Below are 20,969 nucleotides of genomic sequence, written 5' to 3' on the forward strand. Positions count from 1 at the left end.
GGTAATTCTAGAATCAGCCCATTGTTCCCAAGTGTCTCTCACTCAAAGAGTATTGAACTGAATCAAACACGTTGCCGGTTCTGTAGTACTCGCAATCTAGGTTATGCATCAATGAAAAAAGTGGGCAAAAAGGTTAAGAAAACAAAAGGTTTTAGAATACAAAGACTTATTCTTTTTTTAGAAAAAGCAGAACAAGAATGTCAATTTTACAAAATACCAAAATAAACAGTACTGTGAATGCTCGCCCATCCAAACTTTGAAGGGCAAAACAAAAGCTTATGTACTTAAGCGGAACAGAAATTTACTAAGCAAATTTAGGTGCAGTTCTCTTCTCCAAGACAGTTGGAGTATAATAATTTGATCACAGAGCATTAAATATTGACCTGATGAGATAATCAAATTGTGAACCCTTCCGAATGAATCCTATAGCTGAATGGACTCTCTAAAGCATGTTCAGTCTTTATTAAAACGGAGGGAAACAGTCCAAAATTCCGGGGTAACAGATGCTAACGTGCTCTGGGGGAATGACGCAGCCCAGTGACACAGGCTCTTCAGTATAAGCCAAGGAAGGCCTCTCCTACCTCTCACCACAGGTATTGCTCTTGTGCAATAGGTAGGCTCAAGCCCTGCACCCTGTCTGTGAGATGAGAATGGTACTTGAGAGAAAACGAGGATAAGGGAGAGTGAGGGCGCTGTTTCCACACAGTTTTCACTCACTGAGGCTCCCTTTAGGGAAACTGTTGGCAAAGTATTGGGTCCAGGCTGTTACCATAGGAGAGGCGAGGCAGGGGAGAGCTCGTATACTGTATATGAGTGCAAAGTAAAAAATAAAACGGTTTCCTGACTGATATTTTCACAACATCTGGCAAGCTGAAAGTCTATCAATTTATGATTCTTCTTCTGAACTGAACAAAAGGTATAGAAAATCGATGACAAATTCAATCTCCCTGTTGTGACATGATGCTCAGTTTAATTCTCTTGTGTGCTAGTACACAGTACGTTTTGTTTTCTTACTTTTTTTACTGTTCTTCCCACGTTTAATGTGTACTGAACTCTGCCTGAGGGCATCCTCGCATTGCTTTATTCAGTCGTTTTCCTGGTCCCGAATCATACAATGAGTTCATCAGCCCGACATGGCGAGGGTCTGCACTCAAGCCAGTGCTGACCCTTTCCATGAAAAGGAAACAGAAGTGAGCTTTGAATCAAGTCAAACCTAGTTGACAAGATAGGCGAGCATGACAGGATTCATGAAGCAATAGAAGACCTTAATAATGAATAAACACATATGATCTATTTTAGCTAACTGCTTCTTCAATTTGTAAAGAAAAACACTTCAGATTACATATCAAGGTTTTTTTTTTTGCGTGGTTTGGGAAAAACAAACAGGTGCATTTTTATATTGTTATAAATAGTATCTTTTTTCCTTATTTCTTCCAATTTGCTTAAAAGTGCAAGTGTTAAGCAGCTACTCTTTACCCTTAGGACTCTTGGTCTGTGCATGCTTTCCTACAAAATATAGACTTCTCAGAACCATTCACATATTGCACATTTTGAGTTCATGGAAGTTCACAGTGACTATGGATTCTTCAAGCTCACAGGCACCCTTCAGGGATCATTTCTGTGCAGAAAGCTGAGGACTCCCTCCAAACAACCCAAGCCTTACCATGCCTGATGTCACTCTGCTAAAAGTGCATCACTGATGGACAATTCTGGTCAAAATCAGATTAAATCCAGTGATGTCTGGACTGCTGGGCACAATGTGATCTGAGCAAGCCTACTTTGTTGTTTGAGCCAGTAATGGCCCCCAATATTTGGACACCATCACCTTCTTTGTACCCAAGCAGGCAGTAACATCAAACCTTATATACTGTTGTGTATACATTTGAAGAAAAGACACCAACAACTGATTCTGGAATTAAAAAAAACCCAAGTAAAAGCAATATAAAGACTAGGATTAAAATTCCTAACAAAGGTAGTCATGTTCCAAATCTAAAATAAACATGAATGATCCATTGTTATCACTTTTTTTCCAGAATATATGAGCATCTACAGTTCAACCATTTTGCCCAGTTACAGAAGGTTTAACAGGTAATGCCAAGAGTTATTGAGACTGAGTCATGACTGAAAACCTAAACAAGAACAAGCTTCAATATGGAGGTGTGTCAGAGTGTCCTCCTTGCAGTCATGGAGGAATCCAAGGTTTAGTTCGATTTTTTTTAAAAACATTTTACTTCAGTCTGAGGCACATTGTCAAGACTGCTTACAACACATTGCAATTTTAAACGCTGCTTTCCTGTTTCCTTGTAAATTAGAAAAGTTTTATGTGCATGCATATGTCATTCCTTTTGCGGTAGCCACGTCACAAAACTCCCAAGCCTGCCTCGTAAAAAAGCAGTCATTTAGTAAATTCATTAGGGCAAGTTTCACTCAGAAGTTAATACAGTAATGCGTTTGCACACACTAAAGAAGCAGTGAAGTCGGAACAGCTGAGGAGACCCATAAAACCATGCTGATGTTCAACATAAAAAAGTTATTGTTAAAATAATTAGGATGTTTCTTAATGGGTTTACATTACTTAGAGCAACATTTACTTGAAATTTACTTAATGGAAAGATGAAAAAATAACCACAGCTTGGCAAACATTCTGAGGAGCCCTGTTTTCCACACAGAAACGATGACAAGAAAAAATGAACAAAATAGGTTTGCAGGTGGTGTGTTTGTGCTTGAAGAGGAATGGAGGTGAACTGCAATACTCTGGGGATCTCCTCCAGGGGTCATGGGGTCACAACCCTGTCACCATATAAAGGCTGGTATTGTCGCTGCCCCTGGGCTGTTCCTAGCTACTCTGTGAGTGGTGTGTGCTTCCTTTCCTGTTTAGAATGACTCATGCGGAAAAAATACAACCATACAGCAGCCCTGTGCAAGGGGGTCCTTCTAACCAGCTCATGTTGAAACCGGGGTGGAGATGAGGTGTGGGTTGGCTTGGGCAGCCTTGCACTGGGAAGAATTTGGCCTGCCCAATTTCACTCCACTTTACCAGGGATACCTCCTGAAAAACACAGAGGGCTGGGCTTTCCTCTGAGGGAGACAACAGGGCAAGTGTATTCTAGTCTCGGTCTGAGGTGTCTAAAAACCACAAACTGCACCTTGGAATGTGCCCTTTTATGTGCAGTGGTAACAAGTACATCCTGGAGCAGGGTGTGGATGGAATTCCGATCCCACACAAGGCAAGCAAGGACTTCGGCGTAGAACATCCCGCTATGTACACCATCCATTTGTTTACCGGTTCTTGGAGAAACAGGGCATCGCTGCACATTTATCTTCCTTGCCTTTTCTTTCTCCACTCCCTAACGTTTTGCAAGCTTTTTCACTTGTCTTTTTGACTCTCTGTGTGACACAGAAACAGCAAGCGTTTTCCATTCAAAAGCAAACAAACAAAATTGCATCTCATTGCCTTTCAACGAAAAGGAATTCCTTGAAAACATCTGTGAAGGAGTCCTTTGTGGAGCTAATAGGACTTTGTACTCTCCAGCTTGCCAACAGCTTTAAGTTATTAAAGAGGATCCCATCACAACCCTACGTGCAGTCTGCTCTGCTTGTTCAAAGTAAAGCAAAAGAATAATACAGTACATGGCCATTCATCCATAACTTCAAAACACTCAATCAAAACCCAGATAAGAAACTAAAACAAACTGTGGAGGAGGAAAATGCTTTTGCTTCCTTCTTAATTGTTAAAGCAAGAAGTCATTGCTTTTGCGTGCTTCAACCATGTTGTTTTTTTTCCCCCTGATTTAATCTCTGGAACACTACTAATGCATTTGTTTCAGTGTTTCACTGTGACAGGCGGAATTAGGCAACAGCTGAGCGAAAATCAAGTCAAGTCGCTCATCACCAATATGAGACATTTCAACACAGAGCTCTTCAGGGCTATCATGGAAAAACACACCAAAGCTTGCAGTGAAACTCTTCTGTGTCACTTGAATTTATTTTTGCTCCCCAACACATACACTAATGTATTCCATCTTAGCTTCCTTTTCCTTATCTAAGAAGGAGAAACGGCAATGATCATTTTTATTTTCTCTTGATATACAGTATAAAATCAAAGTGCTAAATTAAATATTCTCATATCCATTAGTGACTTTCAACAAGTGTGTAAATGTACTTTTGTTAAAAAAAAACTAGAAACATTTCAGGAAACAGATTCAGCTGGATAAAAAAAGAATAATTATTAAAAAGAATGTTGCGATGCTGAACATTTCTTAGTATTTACAGGAAAGAGCATTTAACCTGCTGGTAGTGAAAGGAGACTCAAACACATTTAATAAATTGTAGTGCATTTTCTAAAGGAGTGGGAATAAGATAGAATATAGATTCTATCTATATAGTAGACTCTACATACAGTTTTTTCTGTATGTTTGTTTCCGGGATTAGGGCAAATTGATGGCGTCCTCTGGTACCCAGGTTAAAGGGATGACACGTTGTTTTATTAAGGTTTACACATAGTGCAAATCAGGAATAGGCAATATGTGAGTGATTTAGTACAAGACCAAACAGCTTTGAAATTCATTACCCTAGACAGCACTGCGGGTTTTACATCTTTTATAGCTGAACTGCAACTTCACACCTTTCTTTTCCCCTCACAAAACTGTCTTGTTCCAAATCTATATGATCACCCTATAACATCACCCTTGCTAGTATCTCATCCCAAGGACGACTCTCTGCTTTAAATTTTCCCCTGTTTGTAATTTTGGGAACTTTGATCACATAGTATTAATATATCAGACAGCATCACCATAGCATCTCACAACGGGGAAAACACACAAAGGGGAAAAAATTCTGCCTGTGTGGCCTGAGCAACAAGCCTTAGATAAAAAGGCTCAAATTTGACTATTGTAAATACTGTAGAACGCTCATTCTGTTTTTTGTTTTTTCCACTGCCACAACCTTACCATCCTGTCATGGTATGACCAGACTCAGATAATAACAGTGAGTTGTTCTTAATGTCCTGGTTTTTGTTTTTTCTTATTTGTTCTGTTTCATGTTAGTTTTGATTGGAGATAGCAGAAACCAAAAATGTGTCCGTGAAACTCATTTTATGGGAGTAGCGGTACTTAAAATGCCAAAGTCTGATGTGGAGATGTTTGGGAAAAAAAAACAATGCATGTCTGAAGTCCATTTCCATTATATATTGTCCAGTTGGTGACTACCCTTTACACATGCAAGATATTCGAAGGAGGTGTTTAATCTATAATGTGAATGTATTGAGCCTTCAGAAGGTACTAAATTAAAAAAAGTAAGTACAAAAAAAACAAAGCTCTTTGCAAAAGCAAAACCCCAAACTGCAAATGAGCAGATAATGGACAAGTGAGCAAAAATATTTATCAGTTCTTGAAATTAGCTGTAATTCCTATAGAACAGGTCATGCTGACCTCATGACAGCTCTTTCTATTTGTGCTCAGCTCGTTCCGCAAGACAAAAGCGGACGTTCACCCCAATACAATTATGCAGAAGTATGGTCTACCTTCTCCAAGAACACGCTTTTCCAACAGAAAGCAAAGGAACAACAAGACGAATTGGTCATCACATAACATAAGAGGAACACAACCAATTTTAAGAAAGAAGGGAATATGGATTGTCCGACTACAGAGGACAGAAGTGGATCATTTCCATCTCTTACCGGAAATTCACTCATTCCTGGTGAGGCTCTCAATAATTCAGAGCCTTTTCTGGAATCACTGGGTGCTACCTGTACATCCTGGATAGGACGCCGATGCAGCAAAGCACACAAACACACACATAAGGGCAATTTAGAGACAACAATTAGAGAAGCAAGCATGTGATCGGGTGGTGAGAAAAAGCCAAAGAAAAACTGTGCAGGCACAAAGAGAACACAGAAAGTCCACACAGAAGCTGTCCCAGTCCAGGGTCGAACCCGGGATGCCAGAGGTTTGAGGCAGCAGGACTAACCACCAAATTATTTACTTATTGTATTTGATATGTAATCCACAGTTAACTGGAAAAATTGCCGTAAAACAAAGGCCACAAGATAAGTTGGACCTTTGGACGAGCCCATGACAGAACAAGGATACAGCGCTTGTTTTTTACAGTTTGTTTTCTATTATACAATGTTTTTTCAAAGTTTACAGCTCATCCATGAGCATGAAACATCAAGAACATTTTCTTGTTGTTTTTGGCACCCGATGAATCACATTATGATTGGTTATTTTAAGTGTAATTTTCAAAATCTTTCTTAACTCTGCGTTATTTACAGAGCAATTGCTTTAAAAGGACCAGCTCAAATATGGACTTCAACAGCTGCCAGGAGGGACTGTCTGGATGTTGGTGTGTTGGTTCATGTGTACAGACTAGGGGACACAGAGATACACTAACAGTGGCAAGAAAGATATACTATTCCCAAATTTAAGATAAATATTGTGTCTGTTATTTTAAGTATTTTATCCACTGAAAACGCAATACACTAATTTTAAAAGAGGTATAAAATTGTTAAGAACAATTATTCAATTATATTAATATAATTAAATTATATACCACAACAAAAAAGGTTTATTTTTCACCAGGTTTTTCTAATGTTAGTGTTTAGTTTGATACTGAAGATGTATTTAAATGGCTGTGATGTCTTTACAACTACTTAGTCTTGCTTCTGTGTGTAATAATTTTACCTTTACTTGCATATATAACAGACAGGTATTCCTCTACACTTCTAGTCCCCAATGTATCTTGAGTAATGGCAAGTTGTGTAATGTAATGGGAAAACTAATCCCGCCCCAAGACATCCTTTGATGTCTTTTTTGTCAGTTTTGATTTATGATTTTTGATTTGGTTTACGGAGGTTGTGTCAAATCAATGACAACATATTCATTCATTGGTGTCAAACTGAACTCTGAATGGCACTCAGTCAAAACATTCACTCATCTGCCCAATTACAAATTACAAAACCCAGTACCAGAAAGCAGGTTTTATTTGGGTAGAAGGAAAAAGCTTCTTGCAAACTAAAAAAAGAAGCTTCAGGGTTTGACCTGATCCTTGTCTCTATCAGAAGGCCCGTGGTTCCCAGTATGAAAGACATTAAAAAGCGGACGTGTTAAATACGAAAGTGCATCTTTACTGAGAAGAGTTAGCGGATAGTCAGTTGTTTCCCTCATGGGAGTAACCTCTGGAAGAAATCTCTGTATGTCTGCGCACTAAATGTTTAGGGTGTGCCTGCGAGACTTAATCTTCTGCAAGGTATTTCACTTGTCTGAGCTGAACCAAACCCCAAACTGAATGATCACCATCTGTTTCCACAACTGCACAGAACTTGTGCACAACTGGAGTGACAGCTGGATGGAACATAATCACGATATGATGACATGAAGTGGTTTCTTTATAACGTTCATGTGTCTGTGCCGCTCATAGACGGCAATGATGTAATCGCTTGGCAGGGCTCTCGGGTCCTGCTGTGTGAGCCACTCTCCAGCTCATGTCTTGAGAGGGAGAACAGGGCGATGACCTGACTGGCCAAAAATCGACTGCACACAATCCACCACTCTTACTGCTTGAGGGATGACTGGTTCACAAAGGCGAGAAGGCCTTTCTGACTTGTGGGGAAAAAAACAACAACATACCAAAGCTGAACAGTGAGGGTAAACACATACAAACATGCTGAAGTTTTCACAGTAATAAATCAAGAGGTAAAACCAATAGGGCCTCTCCTGGGTGGGAGTAGTCCAGTTAAATAAGCGCCAAAGGGGAAAGGGAAGTCTCATGGCTGGGTCATTAGATTTAGAGATGGACAAGAATCAGAAGGGGGAGATAGGGTACCCGTCTCTCACAGAGAGGTGTGTCTTGGCCTGCTGTAAGAGGGAGGGTTGCATTCTGGGGCTGAGGCTGTGCTGGGGAAGGCTACATAGCGCCTAGATGTGAAACAAATACATTTCCACAGACATAAGGGTGCCAGATCCCAAGAGAAGGGTGGAGTACAAGGGGCAGAATGAGCTATCTTATATTCCAAATGAATATTACATGGAGCTTAAGGGCACCCTTAAAATAGCTGTCTCCAGTACTAGACTAAATGCTTGCAAAGTCTCATGGTTTTTCAGGTACTTCCTGTCCACTCTTTCTGAAAGGTAAGGACCAAATCACAAGGACCACAGCCTAGTAGGCCCACCACCCCCTAGGAGGTCTGTGGTTTTCCTTCTTCAGGGTGTTGTGGAATTTAAATAGTTGAAATGGAAAAGGGGAGTCACTGAAATGTGATGGTGCCGTTCACAACAAGGAAGAAATTCAACAGTGAAACGTGGACCAGGGTGTATAAATGCAAATTAAAAGAAAAAGCCCTTAAGACAGAGAACAAAAGACAGTTTACACAAAGAGATGTGGAACTTGGAAACAAATGACCTTGCTATGTTGCTGAAACAGATGTCCTAGGATACATTTAGGAATGGCTGGATGGGATCTTTGGATTTATAAACCTTGTTCTTGTGTTCTAAGATATGGTGATTCTTATGTGTGTGTGTTTTAACAGTTTTAAGTACCATTAGGACCATGCCCAAATTAATATTATATATCTGTAAAGGAAAACAAAGTAACAATTCCTTTCTGAACCTCATCAGTACTGTGTAGTTTAAGATTTTTCAATATAAAATAATCCAGACTCCTTCAAAGCTCTGATACCTTCTTAAGTTCTATAATAAGTGCTTTACTTATAAATGACTTCTGCTACAAATTCTTCCCTTACGAGGTTATTCACAGCTACAGTTTATAATTATAATTTCCAACAGCGTAAGCAGAAAAAACCTTGACAGAACAGTCAAACATTGTTTTGCAGTTTAGAAGGTTTTCACTCATAGGTTATAAAAACAAACAATTGCTGTTTCCACCGATTTGCCGCTATGTCTGAGGTTTGATTCCTGTCGACAAATGCCACATGCAGTTTATTTCACCAAAACCATTACTTATAGAGAGGGAAGGCTAGAGATTGTCCTGTATGATGGAAAACACACAATTGCCAGTGGTGTTATTCTGTCGAAACCGAAGCACTGACCCTAGGAGTTACAAATTGTTTTAAATAAGTAAAAAACAAATGGTTTATGAAAGACATCTTACAGTATGTGTCCATGGTCTCATGTCACATCCTGATTACAGAATTCCACTGAGCTGCAGAACAGTGCTGGAGTGTAATTCCCAGTAGATTCAGTAGATTCGCCCTTTGTCTAGCTCTTAGCAAGTCATTTACATTTAAGATTTTGAAACTGCTGTGCTAGTAGATGCTAGGAGACATTTCTTTTTATGCCTCTAAGTGGCCTTTTAGTTGTCTTCCTGTCAATAGGGCCCTCCAGCTGCCTATTTATCATTTATTTATTATGGGATTTAAAATACTTCTGAGAATCCTCTTCCATATTTCAATGCAGCTGCCAATAGAAAAATAAATCAACTGCCCTACCCTCCACACTTTCTTTTGCATCACATTAGTTTAATATCAAATACAGATTAGCTGTTTAAAGACCATACCGAGCACAGTAAGAAATGGGTTTTTTTACATTGCGAGCTGAAAATACTGAATTCTTATTCAAAAGACAAATACTGTATAAAACTTTAAAAAGAAAACTCAAATTTTGTAAACCTGTCAGTCAATTACCTGAAGCAAAAGACTCCAGTAAAATATAACTCGTAAAATTACTTAACAGACAGCAACAAGCAACAATTGAATCACTGGCCTGCACAGTTGGGCTGCAAATGTTCATTGGCATATAGAAGCCATACTAAATTATACAAGTGAAAAATATGTAATAATATTTTGCAAACCAGTCAGGTAATGATCATGCTTGACCAGCCGTGTGCAGAACTAACAGCAAGCTCACATTTATCCTCCACATTACAGAACAGAACTGAAGTGGGGTTTGAAGAATGTGGAAAATGTGTGTGTGTTTTATTTTAACAACATGCACTGTGTAGCACCTGTCTTGAGAACCAAAGCTTTCTTTTATGCACAATAAAGTCGGCTGAACTTAAAGTCCGCAAATTCTTTGAATCGAGTGAAATATAAATCAGGACATTCCTCACAAAATTACAGAGTTTGCAAGTGATGCAATGCAATGTAACATTTAGGCAGTGTTTGCTGCCAGCTGCTAAAGCAACTACACAATTTACATTTTCAGATAAAAACTTGGTTTTGGTCTTGAACTGTGCAAATGAGTAGTTTGAAAACAACAACTTCCAATTATTGTTTCGACGACTTCCAGCAAACATTTTTGTTTCAGTAAATTGATATGTGACTTTGCACGACTCGTAGAAAATCAATTATCTTTCATATTGGATATTCATCATGGACTTTCATGTCCATATGTGATAATATGTTGAAATAATCAGGTGAAACAACAAAAAAATAGAATTATAGATAAAAAATATAGATTAGGCAATACTGGAGTTAGAAATGATCAGACAATTTTAAAAAGTTAAAATAAAAGCAGTCCGTATTAAACATTTGATTACTGACATCCTCTGTTTTGACTTATGTAATTGTCTGTTTTCAATGCCTTTTTTTCACCAAAACCATCAATGACTCTTCAGAAACAGGAGGCATTAATAAAGATTTTAAAAACCTTTATGAAAACAGAGCATGCTGGTTGATATTAATATGCTGAAAACATTCATTTGAATCATCTGCTCTTACATGACCCGAGGTGAGTAAGTACTTTGTTCTCCTGCCCATCAAGATAATGGAACTGCTCTTTGCAGAAGCTCACAGTTACCCTTCTGACTCACAGCGATATTTTAGTATCTGTACACTACTTTGATGCAGTCCCTGTCTTGCATCAAGATGAAAACCTTTATTTGCACATTTTTAAAGAGATGTGACCCTGAAGTAACAGAAGAGTTTTCATACGAGACCCTGGCAGGAAGCCAGTGTTATCTGTCTGTAATTCTCCTTTAAGCTGTGTCAGGAATGCACTTTTGATTTTGACTGATATTATAAAGACATATCTAGAACTGTTACTTTTTTGTTACAGCACTGGAAAGAGTTTTGTGTGACATCGAAGCTTCAGTATCTGCAAAAGTGATGTTTATCTTACATTTCCTCCTCGACATCTTGCAGCCTACAGTATATCCTTTTCTCCCCTAAGCAGAGTGGGAGTAATGCCATATTTCATTGTTCTTGTGCAATGGGCTAAGCTCAACTCTTACAATGTCAATTCCACTTTTAAACAGAAAAATTGTGTTTTTTCACATCTTTGCGTCAACCAATGTAAGCAAAACTTTGATGAAACAGAAAGGTCATAGCAGTGATGTGATTAACAGAACAGTAACAGGGGAGGTTTGGAAAGGGATGTGAGTTTGAGGAGAATTAGACATCTAGTAATACTGAAAAAATCTGCTTCTTTATCAAGGCATTTGCACTCAGATACTGTATACGTATACGTCCATCACAAAGAGTCACCAAGAGAAAAAGTCTGAAATGTAAACTGTAACAACCCTAGAGCATGGAAAATGTGCATGCAGAACACAAGACAGGAGATGGTTCTTTATTGAATTATTATTCTTGTATTTAATATTATCTGAATCATGTCTATCTGTATGCCTTACTCTATAAAAGAACAGGAGAGAAAGCTGAGAAGAGAAAGAGAGGGAGGCAGGTAAGAAAGAAAGCAATAGGGGAAGGGAGATGAAAGACAAAGAGCAACAGAGGAAGAAGATGAGAGATACAAAGATGGATGGGAAAGTGATGAAGATGAGAGAGAGGGAAAAGGAGCAACAGACAGAAAGTGTGGAAGATTGACAATATTGTAGCTGGGGTGCCTCAAGGGCAAAGTGTAAGCCTTTTCAAATGAACAAATAAGGAGAGACAGCAACAGAACAAGCCCATCATTTTCCATCACCACCCCCTTGTGAAAGGACAGTGGTGTCAAGGTTTGGCACACTTTGCATTAGTTTCTTTTTATTTATTCTTCATGTTAATTTGAGACTAAACATCAAACCCGACTCCCCTGAAGACTGAAATCTTCACAGCTGACTGAAAAACAGAGTAAGAAATTAAATTTGTTGTGTCTGCTTTATTTTTTTATTTCTGCTGAAAAAGTCCCCACCTTCAAAAACTTATCCAGGAATGACTATCACAGCCAAGGTTTCTGTAACATAGTAAACAATATCAATGTCACAATACTTGCTACTAGACTACTTCTGCTTAGTGTTCAATTTGTTTTATGAGTCAATTTTAAAGAGTACCTAAGAATTTTATCTTTTCCTGTTACTTCATTTCGGCATTTATTTTTATGTGTGTGTTCAGCACGGTTCACTTGCAGTTTCATCTGCTTAAGTCATTAATTGACATGCTAACTAAATATCAATGCAGACGTAGTCTCTGCAAAGACATCTCAAAGTTTTAGCACAAAAAACATGAAGGGAGTGCATCTTAGTGTTGCATCATGAGTATACAACACATTATCAAGGGGCATTGGTGTTCTGAATAAAGTGATAGTGCTTTTTCATACATATACTGTACCTTGGCAAATACCTTTGAGAAGTATTTTCAGAAACTGTGATATTTTGGAAATAATCATTGCTTAGTATTGTAAATAGCAAAATGTAGGGAGAAACACAGAAAGTCAGGATAATTATTGATTAAAGCCAAATCATGAGAAAATATACTGTAAACTGCGGTAATGAAGATGAAGAGAATTTTAGCTCGGCTGCTGTAATATCTTCTGACTGGAGACCCTACTTTCACCTTCCAGTGATTTGATGTTAGGTCAACAAACACAAGCCTTCTAACAGAGGTCACAGGCAGGTCAGAGAGCAACTCATAAGGAAAAAACGTATATATTCCTTTCATAGTGACTAGTACAGGCCTTGCCTTCTCATCCCAAGCCAGGGTGCTAGGAAAAGCATTGCTGAACTGAACTAGCTCTGCTAAGCTCCTATAAAAGAAGTCTTTCTGGTTTTCATAAGCAAACAAAAGAATGACCCTGTGTCTCCCACCTTTGTCGGGATCATACAGCTATTTTTGTTTTAAATAATCAGCTTAAATCTCTGCCACAAGCACAGGAAGACTGATTAAATGGATTAAACACATATTTATACAGTCCACATCCAATTTCAAAACATTTCACTGATTTACCATTTAATATCCCTTCATGCATCCTCTGTAACATTTTTGCCTCAAGTTCTGGCATGAAGAGGAAATAAGCTTGAGCTGGACTCCCACACTAAAGATTAATAACTAGGGATCATGTGCAGATGCCGATTTTGAGTCTGTGCAACTCATGACACATCGATGACAATACTGGAAGTGTGCACTGCCACAGTTTGAATCCTCCGTTGTACGTTCCTAGTAATGGAATTTGTTCACATACTAGACAACATTTCTTGTATATGAAACAAATGGGGTTCACTTTGAGAATTCTGCTTTTCAAAATCTTAAAACAGAATTGTTTAAAAGCGGCCCTGACCTCTTCACATTCTTCTAGTTATTAAGCTATCTTTTATCTAAATCAGTACCTGGAGAAAACAGGAGTACTGCATCACTAAAGCACATTGGATTGTTCCAATTGACTGCACAGTATGGTTAAAAAAAATGAAGAAGCCTTCAAATATTAAAATTGAAAACTGATTTTTCACCTTAAGATGTCTCTGATCTTCACAGTATTCTTCTTCTTTCTACACCGAGACCATTCCAACTCTTTGCTCTTTCTTGTGTTTTTCATGATTTAATTTCATGAAGTACCAGGTATTTGAATACATTTACACTGTTATGCAAAGAGAATGTCCAAGTGACTGTTTAGTGATTAAAAAAGCATTATGTAACACACAGTTCAATAAGCCACTAGCATGTTGTTTTTTGCCAAATCATTTCTGTAACTATTTCACAGACCAAAAACATTTGGCATGAGTGACAGAATTTTGTTTACACCCTTATTGAGTAAGAACCATGGTTAGCTCTTTAACATCAGTATTTTCTGCATTGTTCATGAACCAGACCAGAAATCTGTATCCTGCTAAGGTGGAAGGAATAAAAAAAAGGAATTCTTCAGATACATTTGTGCACTGGAGAGATCCCAGAGAGCCTGAGAACTGACGAGGCCATTGGAAGCTGATGAAGGTATCCCATCAGAGTACCTAAATACTGTATATGGAGTCTTAAAAAGATCAGGAGGGATTTTCCATTTTATACGGTTGATTAATTAAGAGGGCAGGTAGATTAGAAAAAGCAGACAAAACATTTCAATGCCTGGGTGAAATCATGAACCTTTGATATTGTCCAGCTCTCTGCAGAGACCTTCTCTATTTCTGCTCTAATTGACTTTTCACACAACTGTTTCCCTTTCAACTTTCTTGTATCCTGAACTGGCCCTTACTGAAAAAAAAGATACAATAGAGTTGAGTTTGATGTCCAGGGTAGGGAATTTAGGGGTCACACAATGTGTGCTTTGTCCAAGGCCCCCTATACATCAAGAACTGCCAGCTCAGCAATCAGGAATTTTAAATGTCCCTAGAGGTCAAATGTAGGTATTTTACAACAAAAAAACAAAACAAAACACGAGAAACACATAGTGAGTTCCTCTGAAAAATATCACTGGGAAGTATGTGTAAAATAAATTTAAAACTATTCCCGAGACAGTTTTAAAAACTCTATTATAAAGTGGTTATTTATTTTGAAAATATTTCATTTTTCCCAGACTAAAATGATGCAAATCACACCTTAGGGAAATGTCCAAGATAAATGAGTTGCAAGATGATTTAAACACCAATCATTTGCAATTTACAGCGCCCCTGTAACACAATACTGAATAACTGAAAAAGAATGCTCACTTTAAAGATGTATATACTGTATGTGACCGAAACCACTAAAGTTTAGAACTAAAGAACCACAGCAATGTGGAATTCCTTTATATGTCACTGTCGTTGAGAATGAACTAACATGTTGGCTAATTGCTCTAGAGAATTCAGACAGCTCAGATTCTCGAGTTTTGGAAAAAATTACCGTGACTTTGATAAGACGTGGCAGACAGCCTATTCTGTGTTATGGACAAGCAGTTCGGGAAACACTGACATGCAATTCAATCACCATCGCCGAAGCATACAGTAGGACTTTTTAAAACGACACCCCCAGTGCTCTGATCTTATTTGAAGGCTGTGTGCTTCAGGTATCAATGTGCCAGCTCTGCACTAGCCTGAGTGGAGACATGCTGCTTTCTGGCACAACAGGGCTGAGCACGGGCTAGGAGTCTGCAGATATCAGCTTGGAGGTTAGTCCTTTCTCACCTGGCTCTGTTCCATCTCCGTTTGCTCATTTTCCAGTAGGAACCCCCTTCTCTGCCATCCTTTCCGAATTAGCTCTTTTCCACTTAAACGGATAAACTGGATTCAGGGTCTATTTTACAGCTATTTACTGAGCTTTATTATTGCACACTCATGCTGGGTATCTGGATTCCAGCCACGGAAAGGAAAACAATAGAGACTTGCCATTTCAGTAGCTAATTGCAATTACTGTGTTTATTCAGATTCTCTTTTGAGGCTTATTAATCCACCACTACCACCCCAATTCTCTAGGCAGAGTTACCCCCTTAGATAGCAATGAATATCACAAACATTTGCTATCCCAGCCCTCTGTACGAGACAGGCACAGTGCGCTGGCAAGTGGGAGGATGTTCAATTTTGTTTTATTATTTGCTTAGGTAATCCTGCGGTGTGAAAGGACTAATGGCCCCTGGTTTATGTGTTCATATATGATTTATGACCGTATTTAATTTTTAACAGTCAGTCAAATGCAGTTACAAGATGTTTCACAACATGTTGTGTATTCCGACGGGATCTTTGTGAGCGCCAAAGAAAATGTTGACGGTCTTCTTGGTTACACAAAACCTGGAGCAGCCCCCTTTCTCCCCGCCAGCACAGACAGTAAAGAGCTGGAATATCTTAACCTCTTAGTGGCCACCAACTGTACCGCAGGCCCGCTGGCGAGCCACACAACCCGAACAGACAGCTACGTTTCCTAGCATCATCTCAATCATTTGGAGTGCAGTATGATTTCACATTTACGTTCACCCTTTGTTGTCCAAAAACCGTTCAGCCCATTTCTTTGAAGGCAATGTGAAAATAACAGCAGCACGCTGAGGTAAAAACTATAGAACACGAAAGAAGTGACACGTAAGAAGAGGCTCATTGGCCCATGTTAGTCAAGCAGTAAATAGTAGGTAATGATGCATTGCTCTTTTTGTGTGCCCTCGAGATCCCACAGCAGGACTGGACTCCCACACTGAATATAGCATAATCAATGCAAAAGAGCAGTGCTCAGTTTGCACTGAAGCCCTCTGCTACTTGTTTCTCATGTGAATTTAATGCAAAAGAGAGGGTCAAATTTCTCAAATCCCTTGCAGAGTTTTGTAATCTTTCGGTCAGGGCTCTCAGGCATATCCTTTGTTCCACAACAGAAATGTTGTCTCTTTTGCTCTATCTGTATATGGCATCTTTCAGTGCTCATACCACCCAACAGCGAGGATAGGTTTACACTGAATGGAAGCCACAGTATATGCCAGTGGCTACGCATTGTAATTCAGCTTAGGAATTATTGGTAAGCACTTTGATATCCTTAGCAGTACTGGAGAGTGCGATACAAGCCTAACGTACATGTCACTACAGTGCGTTTGGGTCTCTGTCCAACATTAACTTATTTGAATGCGTTGGCATTATGGTGAATCACTCATTCTTCTACTGGCGTAAGCAAAAATGTTCCCTTTTTCTATAATGAATCTACAGTAAGTCAGAAATGTGCTGACTGTAAAGAGTGCTGAAAAGGGGACTGGCTTTCAGTGCTGTCTCCCTGTTGCTTGTAATTCACTCACCTTGGTTGAAAAGCTCTTTTGTTTGTATAATTGTATTTTGTCTCTTTCTCAGAGGTCTCTTCAGACAATGCAGGAGATAAAAGTGGTCGAAGGAGCTAGTCTGACAAGCATTCTGTGCAGAAGCTCAGTTGTAGTGACAGGAGGAACACGTAAGGAGGTTCCAGGTGTCAGGCTTGCAATTCCATGACAGGTGCATCAGGATAACAGGATACAAACATCCAACGAAGCTGTCAGAAAGCTCCCTCGCACTACAAGTGATGTTTTGTTAAAGCAACTGACAAATCAACTATCCAGATTTATTTTGTTCCTCGTCTACATACCATATTTTCCCTAATCAGAATTGTATACTCATTCAGGAACAAATTCGTTATGCCAGAATTCAGATATTTAATCTGTATGATATTCATTTTAATCACATTTGGGTATATCATCATGTGTGCAGGAAAGATACATTCTTCCTGAGAGATGTACATCCTTTCTTTTATATAATAAATGGCAATCTAGACACCTTCCTCATTATAAATTATGTTTATCTTTCCCATCAGAATATATTTAGAACTCTTCAGCATTTACTATGATTTGTCAAATTTGAATAAAATCATATCAAATCAAGGTCTAGTTCAGGTGCTCCTCAGAGATTCAACCAGTAAAGGCATTTGTTTGGAATGCAGACCAGAGCTAGTCCAGATGTTAAAGGCTGAAGTCTTAGGCATATCATCGGTCAATGGGCTTTTGATAAGATTACCTAAGAGATGATGCATAATGCATTCATCCTAGCTGGAGTTTGATGGGATGGAATCATACTTCTCACTCAACATCATGTCTTCTTCCATGCTGAGCACCTGTCAGCTTGTACTGTTATACATAAGAGCCTCATCATGCCGCCAATAAGTGATCATATCACAGTAAAGCATTGTGGAAGAAATGGAATTACCTACAGCTGGTTCTTACATTGTGAGTCTAGGAGGAAAGTCTGTATAGTCCTCGTGTGTCCCATTCGTGTATAAGGGATATACCTTGGGGGGGGGGGGTGTTATACACTGTAGAAAGCACATATTTAGTACAGAGAAGGTTGATACAATTTGTGGTATTATTAATTGATCTGGATTCTGTAGATTAACTGGCTTCTGGAACAACTGGCCCTGGTGTGAGTGTGTGTCTGTGTGTGCACTGAGATGGACTAGCGCCCTTGTCCATGATGTATCCTGACTCGTTGCTTTCCTGGATAGGCTCTGGCTCCCCCAGGACCCTGTATTGCTTAAAGTGGTTAGAAAAATGGATAGATGGAATTGTTTTGAAACTCCCAGGAACATCCACCATCTTTGAACAAACGGCATTTCGAGCTACGACTGCCAGTGACAGAAACAGTCTGCAGAGGAAACTGAAACCACCCACCTTTGCATGTGAAGGCACTTCCACTTCTCTATATACTAAATATAAATATATATCTGAGACCCTTTCTGTCTGACATGCACACTTGCTATCATCATCCTGTTATACCATTAACTGTTATGTCACTTACATTTTACTAAGTGTTGTTTATTTCCACTGCATTGTTTTCTGTGCATCAATTCTGATAGACCGTCGACGGGTTGTAAATAAGAAATTGAAATCAGAAAATCTCCATTGACTTATCTGGTTAAATAAAGGGTCCTACAGAGAATCTACAGTATCCACTCGTCAGACAGAGAATGCAAATGCCTTTGCAAACACATGAGCTCAGGCACCCAGGACCTCTTGTTTGCAACGTGCTGACCTCCTGCTCTGACAAGTCATGTCGCTTCAATATTCTACCGGTAGATCTGGTGTGACCATCGCAGTTCCGCGCGGGCTCGTGCCCTCCGCCACCCCGTTCCGTCCCGCAACACCTGGGGCACGAACCCGGGTCGCCGGCGTAACGCAACAGGGAACCAGCTGAGTGAGCTAAAGGAGACCTCCCTCAGCCCAGGCAGCTGAGGTCCCTGGTACGCGCAGTGAGGGCAATGACGTCACCGTATCTGAACTAGCTCCGCTACACCAGCATGCTTAACTTAGCTCAGGGATGTTCTTTCGCGTTTGGGTTTGAATCTGTGCTTGCTGCCGGGAGGAGGAAGAAGCTATTTATTCAGAGATTGTGGGGACAGCATGGGCACAGCAGGACTATAATTGTTCCTTCCTCAGATGCTTAAGCACTTGTCAGCTATACTTGCACACTTCACTGCTGATCAGGAGCAGAAGCTAGTAGCTGTGATGTCAGCATAACAACATTCCCCTGCTGATGACAATGGAGGTCATGGACAGGAGAGCAAAGCAGCATGCAGCAATCCCATTTGGTATTAGACTTCTTATGCCTGCTGTTTTATACTGTATGTACAGTAAATCAGACTGGATGGCTTGGAATGGGATAACTAGGATGAGCTTCATTTAGATTGATAGGGGAGAGTTCCGCACTGATTTCTCTGGGTATAAATCATTCCAAATTGCACCATTAGTTCACATTAATTCATTTTATTAAAACACCCTTTGCCGATGATTAAGTCGGACCTGTAAAACGGCCATCTGCAAGGATCTTTAAGTTTTTTTTTTATCTCTCACCAGGTGAAGAAACCTCTTCCAAGGGAAGAATGAACATGAAAAGGGCAACACATTTAATTATTCCATGTTTCGATCTTCTTTTACATGATGCTGGTGTGAAGTATGCAATTCAAAGACTCAGTGCGTGGCATCGCAACTTCTCATTCAGGAGTTTCTTTTAAGACTTTTAAGAAAAGCTTACCAGAAAACAGGAACAATAAATCTACTTAGCAGCAGAATTCCAAAAAAACGGAAGGAGTCAAAGCCATTGAAAACAGATCTGCTGTGAGTGAGGGGTGAACGGAGGTCAGCATGAGTATTTTTGGTAGATCCTAGTTATGAAATAAAGGGAAGTGATACTCCAATATCCCCCTCTCTTAAAAAAAACAAACAAGGAAAAATGTATAAAAATGTGATCCCGGCTATAAAGCTGCAATTTTCCAAAGCAAACAGGCTCATGTTAGAATTTCAAAAATGGGGAGACTTAAAGACTTCCAACAACTTAAAAAAAAAACAGAACCAAAATGCAAATAAAAACCAAGCAGTAGGAATCACTAAGTGTTTCTAGCCGTTTTCTCTGTTTGTTCCACATAACTATAGAATGTATGACCAGTGCAGAATTTCACTGATACCCACAGTTCCAAGGATAGCCTGTCTGTAGCTGTCCTGGAACAGGAGCTGCTAATGGTTACACCGGCTCTAAAATGTTTTTGCAATCTCTCCTTGATCTAAGGGCTGTGCAACAAGCTTTGACACTGTCATAAAACTGCTAATTTTTATAAAATATTACAGCTTTTAGCTTGATCGTGTCCTGCCAATACAGCAGCTGCAGTATGGCAAACCTAATAAAACACTGCGCAATTAAGACTATTTCCATTGTTCTCTCTGGACTTTTTTTTGCAGAGCTTTTGATGAAATGGTTAGTTTTGCTTTATTAAAATCATCATAAATACACACTGGGTTCCGTGAGCTCATGTCATGAGACCTAATTAAGGAGAAAAAAACATGTAGAAAGGGGCTCTAGGCTCTCCAAAAATAGTCAATGAGTAAATGGAGTGTGGTGTAAGTATTCCACAAAGCGGCTCCAAACATACAGCTCACACAAAAGCCAGCATGCAGTACAATGCCTTTAGTGATAAAGAACAAGAATTTCATTAATAAAAATAATGCAAGAAAAAAATGGTATGAGAAGGCCTTTAACTTAAAATGTCTATAAATTCAGTCTGAAAAAAAAAACTCTCCACCTTAAGAGTAATCTGGCAACTACACGTCCCACGTCCCATCTACAGCCTACATAACAGTATTTCATATGTGCAATTAGTATGTTGTTTTTTTTAAATGTGGAATACCTGAGCAAAATTATCTGGAAGCACAAAAAAGAAGACAAATCCTCAGAAAAGAAAGTCAGAGCATCAGATTTTCATCAAACGCTTTGGGAGTCTCAGCTAATAATACTGTAGGTGTTTTGCCATTTTAAACCTGCCAGTATAGTTTTTCACTGGGGCCCTCTCCTGAGGCTAAACGTTCTGCTTATGAAATGCATACCTTTTCCAACAGGGTACCAACAGGGCTTGGAAA

The 20,969-nt window shown here is 39.2% G+C and overlaps 1 protein-coding gene across 1 annotated transcript in view; it reads right to left on the minus strand.

Moving 5' to 3' along the window:
- The window catches only part of LOC148644055 (pappalysin-1-like), a 212,110-nt gene that overhangs the window by 23,079 nt on the left and 168,062 nt on the right, over positions 1–20,969 (minus strand). The gene's annotated exons all lie outside the window — the stretch shown is intronic.

Source organism: Lepisosteus platostomus, chromosome 21, assembly GCF_059453375.1.
Source record: "Lepisosteus platostomus isolate fLepPlt1 chromosome 21, fLepPlt1.hap1, whole genome shotgun sequence".
NCBI lineage: Eukaryota > Metazoa > Chordata > Actinopteri > Semionotiformes > Lepisosteidae > Lepisosteus > Lepisosteus platostomus.